The sequence below is a fragment of the Malus domestica genome, chromosome 08 (genome assembly GCF_042453785.1).
Source record: "Malus domestica chromosome 08, GDT2T_hap1".
Taxonomy (NCBI): domain Eukaryota; kingdom Viridiplantae; phylum Streptophyta; class Magnoliopsida; order Rosales; family Rosaceae; genus Malus; species Malus domestica.
The window spans coordinates 10,864,787-10,878,858 of NC_091668.1; the positions used below are offsets into that span (position 1 = coordinate 10,864,787).

General features: G+C 39.2%; 1 long non-coding RNA gene across 2 annotated transcripts; it reads right to left on the minus strand.

Annotated features, from left to right (window-relative positions):
- Positions 1–1,000: 1,000 nt before the first annotated feature.
- On the minus strand, positions 1,001–1,962 carry LOC114821693 (uncharacterized). Of its 2 annotated transcripts, none has more exons than XR_003769432.2 (3): positions 1,824–1,962; positions 1,602–1,710; positions 1,001–1,421 (listed from the first exon to the last, which is right to left on the minus strand). It is a non-coding gene; the product is annotated as an uncharacterized lncRNA (long non-coding RNA). The 2 variants fall into 2 exon arrangements; XR_011583690.1 differs by having other exon boundaries at positions 1,560–1,710.
- Positions 1,963–14,072: the final 12,110 nt, after the last annotated feature.

A 14,072-nucleotide genomic window follows, 5' to 3' on the forward strand; every position in this document is an offset into this window, starting at 1 on the left:
GCTACCAATTCCTTTCAATTGAGAAAATTCACTACTTGAATGCATATCAAGAATATAATGCCCAAGTTAATCTTCAAGTGCCAAGAGTTGACAAGTAGTAAATTCATTTGGATAAAATTGAGCAAAACATATTAGCTTTTGTTCATTGAAAGCCAAGAAGAATCATCCGGGCTCAAACTTGCCAAACAAAGAAGCACCTCTGTATTTACCTCATCAAAACGACTATTTAATTCCACAAGTTGCTTATCAACAATAGGAACAAAGAGATCCACATGATAATGATGGACGTTTGTGATTCTTTGAGCTCTATGCCGCGATCTCCCTCGTGTAATATATCCATCATCCATGCGTTTATTTTTTGGCTCTTGGTGTTTATTATTATTTTTTTTATTAAACTAAGGGTCCAAAACTACGTCATTTTGACAAAGTAATATTTATTAAAAAAAAAAACAATAAGAAGAGCCACTCTTACAGTTGGAGGGCATGTATGAAGCCAACTCCAATCTTCAAAGGGGCACCACCCAAGTTATCCATAGACATTCACCAAAGTTCGGAGGGTCAGCACTCAACTTATCCATGGACATTCATTGAAGTTTGGGGGGTCAGCTGACCCCTACCCCTCAATGCATCCGCCTCTAGCCGGATTGTCCTATTTATGTTCTAAGATTAAGAAATTGTCCGATTTATGAGTATTTCCACTAGAAGAAAAAAGCTCATCTATCACGGTGAATGCTCGTGATAAATTGTAATCCACCACGGGCACTGTGCCCGTTAGTAATCTGGATGTGATAAAAAGTCTTAGTTTCTACCACAGGCTATGCCCGTTGTCAAACATAATGTAACCACGGATTGTGCCCGTGATAGATTGGAATTTAACATCACGTGTTACGACCGTTGTGAATTATTTATTGACCACGATTCATGCCCGTTATAAAAAAATGTCCACAAATAAAAAAAATATCTATTTAATAAATATATATTTAAATATTTATATACTAAATAACCAACAAAATTTCATATTTATTACAATATAATAAATTACAGAATAACCAAAACCGAATAGGAAATCAATATGATAATTAGGAAAATTTATACTATTTATTAACAGAAGGTTCTTTGTCAACCAAAATTGCAGAAAATTGTGGTAAGAATCACTTCACTTCAATTCAAATAGATTACGATTATGAATAAATATGTAAAACACAAAATAAAATAAATGAAATGTAAAAGGAGGGAAACCGCACGTCTCCCTTCTTCTCCCCCTTTTCTCTCTGCCTTTATCTCCAAATACATAACTGCTCCACGTTTTCCTCATCACAATAATGTCTCTTTTCCTGAACTCACGTATTTTGCAACCCAAACTGCTTCCATACTTTATAATGTTTAATTCCTTTTCGAACTCTACTGAAGTAAGAATTAATCTGCAAGTTTCAGTTTGTAGGACATAAAAAGTCCACCCATTGATGCACTCAAGTGGCTAACATTTCATGTAAAATTTAGATAACCCTATATTTGTTATTTGGTATAACTTATGATATGTTGGATCGATGCATGCATACCGCCATGGTGATCCCTGATTGCAGCACAAGGAAGACACATACCCAGCACAAAGGAGGAGGCAAGCATGCCGCCATGGCGACCTCTGATTGCAGGTCGGCTTCTCCAGTCAACAGAGCCTTCCCATTTAGTGATGAACTGCTGTTCTTGCCCCTACAGTAACCATTACCAAAACTCATGAGGTTTAGGAAAAACCAGGCATGAGAGGAAATAAAGTGTAAGGGATGAAAGAAAAAAAAAGGATAAAGAAAGAAAGAGGAAACCACCATTTTCTATCTTGCGAGCCTTTTTTTTTCTTCCCATTTGGCGATTCAATTTAATTTGGATCGGATCCCTGGTGCCATAGGATTTTGATTAGAAATAAAAAGGAGCAACTGGAGATTTAAAGAGTTTGTGAAATTTTCAAATCTCAAAGATGTTTGAAATTTCCCAAAAATTCGGTGTCCCGCCTTTTCTAAATATTTTTCATTATGTGTATGATTATACCACACATTATGTCCGTGGTTGATAACAAAAATGCACTGTAGAACTAACAATATTGACCACGAGCATTGTCCGTGGTGGCTTAGTATATTTACAACGTGCAACTTTGCGTGTGGTCATTCACCGTTATCTTACAACGGGCTAAGATTTGTCTGTGATGAAAAATTAACTTTTATAACGTGCTTATTATGCCCGTGGTAAAATTTTATTTTTACAACGAGCTCATAAAGTCCGTGGTAAAATTGTCGTGATAGATGTGTTGTTTTCTTGTAGTGTTCCCCTATTTTTTTTTTAATTTTCTCTAAAGGGAGGCCAAGATGGGAGGGGATTGCTCAAACTCTTCGCACGGAGGAAGGGAATGCTCGAACTCTTGACTAACTTCAAAACTCACCAAGCGAATTTCATGAATTCAAATAATTTTCAAGTGAATTTTTGCAAATTTTGATTGTTTTAGCAAATCTCTATTTTGTTTATTTTATTTGGAATGGAGGCCAAAATGAGAGGGGAATTTTTGAAACTCATTGCTCGGGTGTTGGATCAGTGCTTAGTATCATTAAAACTAAACATTTCATTATCCGTTTTACCTGAAAAGATTTTCACAACCAACAAGTGACTGATTTAGCACTTAAATGTGTCTTCTTGTATATGTGACACAATTAGTCTTTGAATTCGACCTGTACAAAAATCAAAACAGTTCATTTTTCACATTGTTTCTTTCGGTTACTTGCCATTGTCCCCACATTAGTAAAAGCCCGGCACTGAGATCTTCTACTCAATCAAATCTGGTGTCAGTCCAATGACTTCGGCTAAGTGAACAACTTAGTTGTTGAAAACATCGCAAATGCTTATAAACCTCAAAAATATTTTATTTGTTACTTTGTGTAAGGAGAGAAAGATTAATAATGACAAATACAAGCTATTCTACTTGCATTGCATAGGATTTGTTTTCTTTATTTCAACTTATCAACAAGTATCACTTTTTGAACAATCTTCACCATTTGATTTCTCAGAATCAATCTTCATTGTTCATTTTTCACACAAGCGGTCTTTTGAATGCGCCATGTGCAAAGCACCTTTTATTTATTTTATTTATTTTTTTATTTTTGGTCTGACAAGCTAATTTCATGAATATGATAGAAGGGTTTACCAACACAAAGGAAGGCAAAATAACCCAAATACATTCGGGGTAAACAGATACATAAAAGCCCATCCCAATTAAATAAACTAAAACGAAAACCCAAATCCCTGATCTCCTACTGCAAAAGTAGTGTTCGTCACCATCACTGCCACGAAAGTCTTGCCAACAGCTACCGAAGTAGCAACACGAGAGAAAACAATCGAGTGGTGAAAACGACCAAGACATCGCAGCACAAAAATGTCAAACCAGCAACTAGAAGCACACCACATCCAGATTTCTTCACCAAAGACGCAGAACCAAGAGATAGTCACCGGATCCAAATCCCATTCACGAATCCCTTATATACAAACACAGTAACACATGGATAAAAGGTGAGTTAAGAAGGTATATAAAATACCCTTACTTTGGCCAAATCCGCAGTACACTTGGCCTCGAGGGAAATCCGACATGCTGGTTGGTAGGGACAGTGAGGGAGGGAAATAAATCTGGCAACCATAATCGGCCCAGAGTCTGCAGATCAGTGCAAAGGACGAGATGTGGATGGTTATTGGGGAAGGAAGGTAGAGGGAAGAAGTGAGGGGAGATGGAGTTTTGGGTTTGGAAAGGAACGGCCAAAGGAGAGAGAGAGGTGGAGAGAAGGAACATGAAGCCCAAAAGTGAGACAAACTCACGGGAAAATTGAGACAAAGCTCAAGGAAAGTGAGAAAAAATAGCAAGAGAAAATTGAAAGAGAGAGGGGATCAGAAGAAAGAGGGAAAGAGAAGAACAAAGAGATTGGACAAGGATAGGCATCGACACCCAAGCCAAAAGCTAGGATCGACTGCAGGGATGTTTGAAAAACTGGGAAACCAAAGAGAAAGTCTCATGCATTTTTGACTTTTTGATATAGCACCTTCTTTTAAGGCCATACTTTTTAAATGGTTTGGACATAGTCCTCTGCACAATCAGCGCAATCCCTAACAACCCTAGAGTAGTGGATCTCCTTACATCCACTAGGCATAGATAATCATAAGTTATGATTTTTGTAGGTAACATCTCTGGAAATCCTCACGAGACTTCACTCATTCTGTTAGGTTCACCTATGGGTTCAAGAGGCTTATATTGCATGCACTCAAAGCAATCGAGTTCCCCGCAAAAGCGGCGTTTGTTTTGGTCACAAGTTTTTCTTTTTTTTTTGTTTTTAAGTATTTTAGTTTTACAGTATTGGATGTGTGTTAAACCACATATATAGTTTTTTGTTTTTAAAACGCAAACTGCTTGTGTCAACGATTGTAAGGTATTCCACAGTGGGTCGGATAGAGTTATACCATTATATAGGAATCAAGCTCCTACAGTGGGTTGAAAAAATGCAATGAGAGTGTTTCTTATTTTTAAGTTCAACTCATGATTGTAATACTAATACAATAAATGACGAGAGAGAAAAGAAGTTATCAATCATATAATAGGGTAAAAGAAAAATTATAGACAGATCCCACAGTTAATTATAGATAAAACTCACCTGTATCAAACTCAAACAACTATGATAATAGTGTCATACGAATAAAATTCACGATGTCTGTTTCTTATATATAGGTATGAAAATGACTTAAACCATTGTGGAAGGCCTAAGGGGTGGTTTAGTACTCATTAATAACTAACTCGATGAAAAACATTGTAAGCCAATTTCAAGAATTTCAAGTAAGGGTATGATATTCACACACCCCTTTTTACTTCTCACACACCCCTTATTAATTTATGTCATTGGATCTTCTACAATTCATTCGTTATGACAGCCAGAAGTTAAGAGGGTGTGTGAAAAGTAAAAAAATGTGTATGGATAGCACACCCCTTTCAAGTAAAGTTTCTGTGTAAACAAGGCCAAAATGGGAGGGTGATTTATAATGTTCAAAATCATGGCTCAGGTGTGATAATTTCTCATAACCACTAAAATTAAACTTCACATGATCCTTTCAGCCATTTGAAGAAATATTTTCACAACTAACAAATGGATGTTTGAGTGCTTGCATTGGCTAGCTGTAAGAACGATGACATCCAGCTAGTCAAGGATAATGTACATTAGTTGAAACATGCAAATAATGTTAATTAACCGTTTCTTGAGAATGGTTAGAGTACTGTCACAACTGAGAAGCTTTGTCAACTTGAAGCAGTTTGATCAGTCTTCATCAAGTGAAGTTCATCTCCTCAAGAATAGGATGGAATAATAGAGCTCCCACACGAAGCGTCGATTCTGTCGAGAGAACTCCCAAGTTCTTCTTCTTCTATAACCCAAGCACGGAGAAGAAAGAGATACGAGGGGAAAGTCCACAAATTGAAGTTAAATTATTCTTTCAAGGGGACCATAAATCAGTAATCCGTATCATACCGGTTTAACAAGTCATATGCCATTTGATAGCTACAACACCTGCTCCCGCTTTATGTGTGTACCAAACTTGCATTTGTTTAGATGAAATATAGATAGAGATGCGGGTGAATTTAGATAGGAGATGGGGGTTGTAAATAAATAAAACTCTGAATAATAAACCATGCATTTTGTCAAAGATAAAAAAAATAAGTTAAATAAAAGTATACAAATAAAAAAAAGCCTTTTTTTTTTCTCGTTTTGCAAATATGTATAATATATTAGCATTTGGCAACTTTCCTTGAGCTTCAATTCTCATCTACAACTTCTTTTGAAACTATTTTAAAAAATAGAAAAATGTGTTATTTTCCTCATCACTTGTAAGTGAGATGTTTTAGGTTCGATTTTCGTCAAAAGCGAATTGAACCAAATTATTGCTAGCCGTTGGAACTCAATTTGTCCCACATCGGACAGAGGGAAGAAGAAAGGGCAATTTATATAGAATTACCCAACTCTAACTAACACCGAGATCTTTTTTGATAAAACCCCACACCTAAGGATTGAATAGGTGGTAAAGTGGGGACAATATCAGTGTTGTTGGAGTGGGCCCTCAGCCCGTCGACCTGAAAAATTGTACATGGTATTAAAGCTAGGGGACAGGCCCGTACTGCCATGTGATTGGGTGGGTCCCCGTTTGGCCCCACGCGATGAGTGAGTCCCGATTTGGCTCCACGTAGGCCAAAGATGTCACGTGATTGGGTGGGTCCCCATTTGGCCTCGCGTGATGGGTGAACCCTGACATGGCTCCACGTAATTGGCAATGTGTGGATTTCCACGTGTGACCCATAAAATGGGGTCTCACGTAGGGGTGGTTCGGTATGGGATCCCATACCGAAACCCTTGTCCCGATTCCCATACCGAAATTTTTGGGAATCCCAATTTCAATACCGATCCCAAACCAAATTTTCGGGAATCCCGAAATAGTTTCGGGATTTTGAGACAAATCGGGAATCCCAAAAATAATTTTGGGCTTTTGGACAAAAAAAGCTAATATTGGTCCAATTGGACAAAAACCTAATATTGGGCCGTGCCCACTGAATGTAACAGCCCCCATATGGGCTTAACTTGATTCAACCAAATAAAAAAAATATTGGGCAAACCTGCAATGTTATAAGAGCAGAACGAACATTAGCAGCAATAAAAACAACTTTTTAACATCTACGGTAAAGAATTGCTTCGTTATCTCACTGCAGTACAAGGTCTCTTAAAAGCAAAGCTCACAAGTTTCTAAAGGTAAACGTTGCTCATCGTTACATTGATTTGTTTGAAATCTCTAGCATGTTGCAGGTAAAATCATCAAGTCAAAGTTTTGCTGATAAATGTTATATACCAGTTCAGCTGCATTTTCCACTTGTATTGTAGCCAGGGTTTTAAAATAAATAAAGTAACAAACCCAAAAGCAAAAAAATTAGTTACAATCCAAAGTTTTAATAATTAAGTTACAAACCAAAAGCAAAAAAACAAAGTTTCAAGTTTATGAAGATTGTTGACCTCTTCGGCCCCTTCTTGTTGGCACTTGTAATTTTCCCCTTGATGTTGATGGTTGAGCCCTTCCCCTTACAATGGGTGGTCGTGGTCGTGGAGGTAGTGATTGATTTTGACGTTGTTGAACTTGTACTTGAGGTGGTCGAGGAGGTGGAGGTGGCATTTCATTTTCTTGTGTTGTATTCTCCTCACCTCCCAAATTAGCCATGTTTAAAACAATAAACCACAAATCATTTACATTGAATTATAGTCTAATAGATAATAAATACTAAGAAAATAAAAGATGAAATTAAATTGTTTACTTACTTCTTTCTAAGCGTTCAAGCTCCTCGTAAAAACATAATTCGTCAATGGTAGGCTCCTTGTAGAAACAAAATTCTTTTCCACTAAGCCAATCACTAGTACACACTAAAGCCTCAACCGTTTTAGGTGTTAAGGAAGCTCTAAAAGGATCAACAACTCTCCCACCAAGATTAAAGGCATTCTCACTAGCAACGGTGCTACTAGGAAAGGCCAATACATCCTTAGCAACTTTACTAAGAATTGGATATTGACCACAATTTCCTTTCCACTAATCTAAAAGATTGAAACCCTCATATGTTAGGCTTTGATGTGGATCATTGAAGTACATATCCACTTCATTGGCTATCTCATTTTGTTGTGCCTCCGCTCTCTTTCTTTGGATCTTCTTTGCCATCCTTGAAGCAACATCAATATCTACCATCACACCCCCCGCCCCATCATCTAGTACAACACTTGATCTTTGCTCCACATTTGAGGTAGCACTACTACTAGTACTACTACCACTACTACTACTAAGGACCACTCCCTCCTTATATGCATTATACAACTCGGTTACATAACCTTTAACCCTTACTTTCTCCTCCCTTCTTTTGTCACATTCATAGCCGAGCTCTTCTAGATTTGTCTCCAACATATCAAATTTGTACCTCGAGTCGAGTGATTGGGCCACAAAGAGAATAGGATTCACCTTTTCAAGGTCACCCTAATATTTGTCAAACTTGAGCTTCATTGAGGTAGCCACACTTTGCAAAGTGGCATTAAAGGCGTTTGAAATTTGTTCTTCTATCTCCACTTGCAAGGCAATCACCGTGCTAAGTATTAAGTGTGACGTTGGAGTAAGGGTTGCACTCAATGTCAAGGTGGCATCATAAAATTTTTTGAGAAAGTGAGCAAAACTCACCGACCTTTCCCAATCATCCACCTCCGGAGGACCCACCCGCTTGGCCTTTCTTGTCACCCCATCAACCTCTTTCGAGACCTCCTCTTTAAAGTAAGCAATGAAAGAGTCACACTCAAAGGCCATCTTAGAGAACACTTCTTTAAACTTGAAAGCACTATTAAGCATTTGATATGTGGCATTCCACCTTATGACAACATCAAAAGGGATACTTGACATCCTATCAAATCTCAACAAGACACAATATTCCCTAAAAGACTCAAACCTTGCCGGGGATGAGTGTATAAACTTCACACAATTTCTTATGGCATCAATCTCCCTACTAAGCTCCGTCATTCCATCCTTAACTATCAAATTGAGAATGTGACAAGTGCACCTCATGTGCAAGTGAGCCCCATCAAGTAAAAGAGTACCATTTGACTTAAGTCTTCTTTTCATGTATGCAATAGCGGTGTCATTTGCACTAGCATTGTCAACGGTAATGCTAAACACCTTGTCTATGCCCCAATCATTCAAGCAAACCTCTAGACATCTTCCAATATCATCACCCTTATGAGAAGTAACTTGGACAAAGTTTAGGATCCTCTTATGTAACCCCCAATTAGTGTCCAAAAAATGAGCCGTGATGACCATGTAGTTTATCATTTGAATTGAGGTCCAAGTGTCGGTTGTAATACTCACTCTCAACCCCTCAATCACACTTTTTATTTTTGCCTTCTCTTCAACATACAACTCCAAAACCGCCGCCGCCACCTTATGCCTATTAGGAAGTTTGTACTTTGGATTCAAGTCACGAATAAAATCTCGAAAGTCCTCTTGATCAACCACCCTAAAAGGCATCTCCGCTATTATAATCCACCTCACACATCTCTTATCAAGTCTTTTTTTATTGAAAGTGTGAGTGACAACCGGACCTCCCATCCTCGCTTGTGTCAATGTAGGTTAGTTCGGATCCACATTCTCAAAAAGACTAGAACCCGGGCATTTCCTCAAATGCTTAAGAATTCCCGTTGTCCCATGAGTTATAGGGTGTGCCGGTACTAAGAGTTTGCAATGCTTGCATTCGGCCATGTAAGATTTCTCCCCATTATTATCGGTGATCGTTACCCTCTTAGCATCATTCCACACCGGACTTGGACCCTTTCTCCTATTGCCCTTTTTCTGAGGAGGACTATCCCATTGTCTTACTACTTCTACTTCTTCTACTTCCTCTTCCCCCTCTTCCCCCTCTTCCCCCTCTTCTTCTATTTGTTCTAATGCAATATCCTCCTCCACATCCGGATCATCATCCCAACAATCTTCATAATAATCATTATGCAAATAATCTTGAGGTGAGGGAGTGCCTAGTTGAAGGGTACCACTAGGTTGGGTTTGTTTTCGTTTTCCTAATACCGAGACCATATGTGTACTAGATTGGCTACTAGATCCGTCCATCCTAACAAATAAAATAACAATGTACATTAATATATCACAACCACAGTTCAACATATATCCAAATTCCAAACAATAAATAAAATCAATGGTTCAAAAATCTGAGCAGATTCTCACAAAGATATAACTAGCCCCACCCCCACACAATCTGAGCAGATTCTCAAAAATCTGAGCAGATGCACATAAATAAAAACCAGCTTGTTTCTAAACTAGGAGAATATAAGTAGTCCCACCCCCACAAAGATAATACAAACATGAAAGTTGGAACCTACAAACAAGAGTTTTCAACACTTACTTGTAGCGCTTGTATGCTAAACCTTTAAAAGCTGCTCGAGAATAAATGATTCAAGAAAAACAACCTAAAGAATAATAATTCAAGAAAATAATTAGTAGAGAATCATAGTAGACTAACATGCTTAACATATATTGTGTTTTCAAACCAATATGGATACAATGCTTAACATGCTTCATGGAATACTCATCATGCAGGTATGTTGTGGTCTGTTGTGGTCTTACGGACAGTTTTCTAGGACTTCTAGTTATTAAAACAACTAACATGCAGGTCTGTTGGGTTCATAGTTATTAAAACAACGGCAAACAATAATAGGTCATATGTAGTTTCCCAAAAACCCAAAAAATTAGCGGTAAGATAACTATAAAGTTGTAGCAAGAGAGCTTAAGCTGCAAGTGTAAATAAGATTCAAGAACAGATAGAAGACCGTATGATAATTTACTGACTCCATTCTATTTACATCCCAAATACACAATGCCTATAATAAGTTCAAAGTAAAATCTGACCCACTAATCATCACCTTGTCTTGAAGACGTGATGATTAAGAAGCAAAGTGCAGCTCTAATGCATACAAATGTTGTAATATTAGGGAGATAATGCAAAACATCATGAATAGTTTGTGAAAACCGTGGAGAGAGGAAGCAATCAAAAACACAATGATAAGGAAGGAATACATGATTGTGCTCAGTGACGCGGCCTCCAACCGAGTTTCCTACGCCCACTCCTCGCCATCACACAACTTACAGATTTGTCAACATATTTGATAAGATGTGTTAAGGCTTTAAGTCCTGAAGGTTTATGTTCACTCATTGTCAAACGTCAACTAAACTCCGCCTATGTCTTACATGGCCGGTCCCAAGCCCGGATAAAGGAGGAGGGGGAGGGCGTCAGGTAGTCGACAGCCGGCACTCCATGATCACGTCGAATCCTTATGAAAATGAATCCAGAACAAAATCGCGCTAAAGCTAGGGCGTCACCCGTAAGTGGCGCGCTGTGTGGCCCGAGCACAGTGATAAGTGAGCAAGGGTCGCTGTATCTCCAACGGCACCCGGATGCAGTGTTAAATGAGCAAGGGGGCCATAGAAACTTCTTTTCGAACGACTCCACTCAAAGTTGTTTGGGAGCATATGCTCCTATTAACTTTACCCGGGACACACAAAAGAAGTACTTTGATCCTATTAGACGGGGGAGGGTGAAGAAGCTAGGACAGAAGGGTAGAGTTCAAGAGAGCAAAATGCGTTTAGGAACGTGGAATATAGGAACCTTAACGGGAAAATCTATGGAAGTAGTGGAAGTTATGGTGAGGAGAAGGATAAATATTATGTGCCTACAAGAAACTAAGTGGGTTGGTAGTAAGGCAAAGGATCTAGAAAACTCAGGGTTTAAACTTTGGTATTCGGGCACAAATAGAACGAGAAACGTTGTTGGCATCATCGTGGACAAGACCTTGGTACAAGATGTTGTAGATGTCAAGAGGGTAGGAGATAGAATCATGGCAATCAAGATTGTAATAGGACAAGAACTTATCAATGTGATTAGTGCGTACGCACCTCAAGTAGGGTTGGATACGAGTTCGAAGGAGAAATTTTGGGAAGATCTTGGAGACTTGGTGCAAGGAATTGCTCAGACGGAGAAGTTATTTATAGGAGGAGATCTAAATGGACACGTGGGCAGGGAGACAGGCAACTATGGAGGTTTTCATGGTGGCCATGGTTTTGGGGAGAGAAACGAGGATGGGGAAGCTATCTTGGATTTTGCAATGGCATATGATCTCTTCTTAGCCAACACCTTCTTTAAGAAGAGAGAAGAACATGTGATCACCTACAAGAGTGGGTCGTCAAAAACACAAATAGATTTTCTTCTAATGAGGAAAGGGGATCGTATAACTTGTAAGGATTGCAAAGTTATACCAGGAGAGAGCGTGGCTAATCAACATCGCTTGTTGGTGATGGATGTACATATCAAAAGAGTAAGACAAAAGAACAAGACTTGGAAGTGCCCAAGGACTAGATGGTGGAATCTAAAAGAAGAAAAACAAGCCATTTTCAAAGAGAAGGTAATCACCCAATGTGTGTGGGATAGAGAGGGGGAAGCTAGCCAAATGTGGGATTCCATGGCTAGTTGTATCCGAAAAGTAGCAAAAGAGGTATTAGGAGAGTCCAAGGGCTTTGCCCCACACCAAAAGGAATCTTGGTGGTGGAATGAGGAGGTACAAACAAAGGTGAAGGCTAAGAAGGAATGTTGTAAAGCCTTATACAAGGAGAGGACCGATGAAAATGGTGAAAGGTATAGAAAAGCGAAGCAAGAGGCGAAGAAAGCTGTCAGAGAAGCTAAGTTAGCGGCTTACGACGATATGTATAAACGACTAGATACCAAAGAAGGAGAGTTGGATATCTATAAACTATCTAGAGCAAGGGAAAAGAAGACAAGAGACCTAAACCAAGTGAGGTGCATCAAGGATGAGGATGGAAAGGTTCTTGCTACAGAGAACGCGGTTAAAGACAGATGGAGAGGTTATTTTCATAATCTTTTCAATGAAGGACATGAAATGAGTGCTTCTTTAGGGGAGTTGAGTAACTCAGAAGAGTGTAGAAACTACTCTTTTTATCGTCGAATCCGGAAGGAAGAAGTGGTTGTAGCTTTGAAGAAGATGAAGCATAAAAAAGCAATAGGCCCAGACGATATACCAATCGAAGTGTGGAAACTTTTGGGAGAGACAGGTATAACATGGCTCACTGACCTTTTCAATAGGATTTTGAAAACGAAGAAGATGCCAAATGAGTGGCGAACGAGCACTTTGGTGCCTATCTACAAGAATAAGGGCGACGTACAAAATTGCATGAATTATAGGGGTATTAAGCTAATGAGTCATACAATGAAGCTCTGGGAGAGAGTCATTGAGCATAGATTGAGGCAAGAGACACGGGTTTCGGACAACCAATTCGGGTTCATGCCAGGACGCTCAACCATGGAGGCAATCTATCTCTTACGAAGATTGATGGAAAGATATAGAGATGGGAAAAAGGATTTACACATGGTCTTTATAGATTTGGAAAAAGCGTATGATAGGGTCCCAAGAGACATTCTTTGGAGGATTTTAGAGAAGAAAGGAGTACGAGTAGCATATATCCAAGCTATAAAGGATATGTATGAAGGAGCAAAGACTGCCGTAAGAACTCATGAAGGACAAACCGAAAGCTTTCCCATATCTGTAGGATTACATCAAGGCTCATCCTTAAGTCCTTACCTTTTTGCGTTGGTAATGGATGAGTTAACAGGACATATTCAAGATGATATTCCTTGGTGTATGCTTTTCGCAGACGATGTAGTGTTGATAGATGAAACTCAGGAAGGGGTAAATGCAAAGCTTAACCTTTGGAGAGAAGTGTTGGAATCTAAAGGTCTTCGCCTAAGCCGATCAAAGACAGAATATATGGAGTGCAAGTTCAGTGCAAATGGAGGCCAAAACGAGTTAGGGGTGAGGATCGGAGATCAAGAAATACCAAAGAGCGACCGTTTTCGCTACCTAGGATCTATCTTGCAAAAGAACGGAGAATTAGATGGAGATCTCAACCATAAAATACAAGCTGGATGGATGAAGTGGAAGAGTGCATCCGGCGTGTTGTGTGACCGCCGTATGCCACTGAAGCTCAAGGGAAAATTTTATAGGACGGCAATAAGGCCGGCGATGCTGTATGGCACAGAATGTTGGGCGGTGAAACATCAACACGTACACAAAATGGGTGTAGCGGAGATGAGGATGCTTCGTTGGATGTGTGGGCACACGAGAAAGGATAAGATTAGGAATGAGGATATCCGGGGTAAAGTAGGAGTAGCCGAAATTGAAGGAAAGATGAGAGAAAATCGGTTACGGTGGTTTGGACATGTGCAAAGAAGGCCTACTGACGCTCCAATTAGAAGATGCGACTATGGGACAGAGGTTCAGGGCCGAAGGGGTAGAGGAAGACCTAGGAAAACTTTGGAAGAGACTCTAAGAAAAGACTTAGAGTACTTGGATCTAACGAAGGACATGACACAGGATCGAGCACAATGGCGTTCTAAGATTCATATAGCCGATCCCACTCAG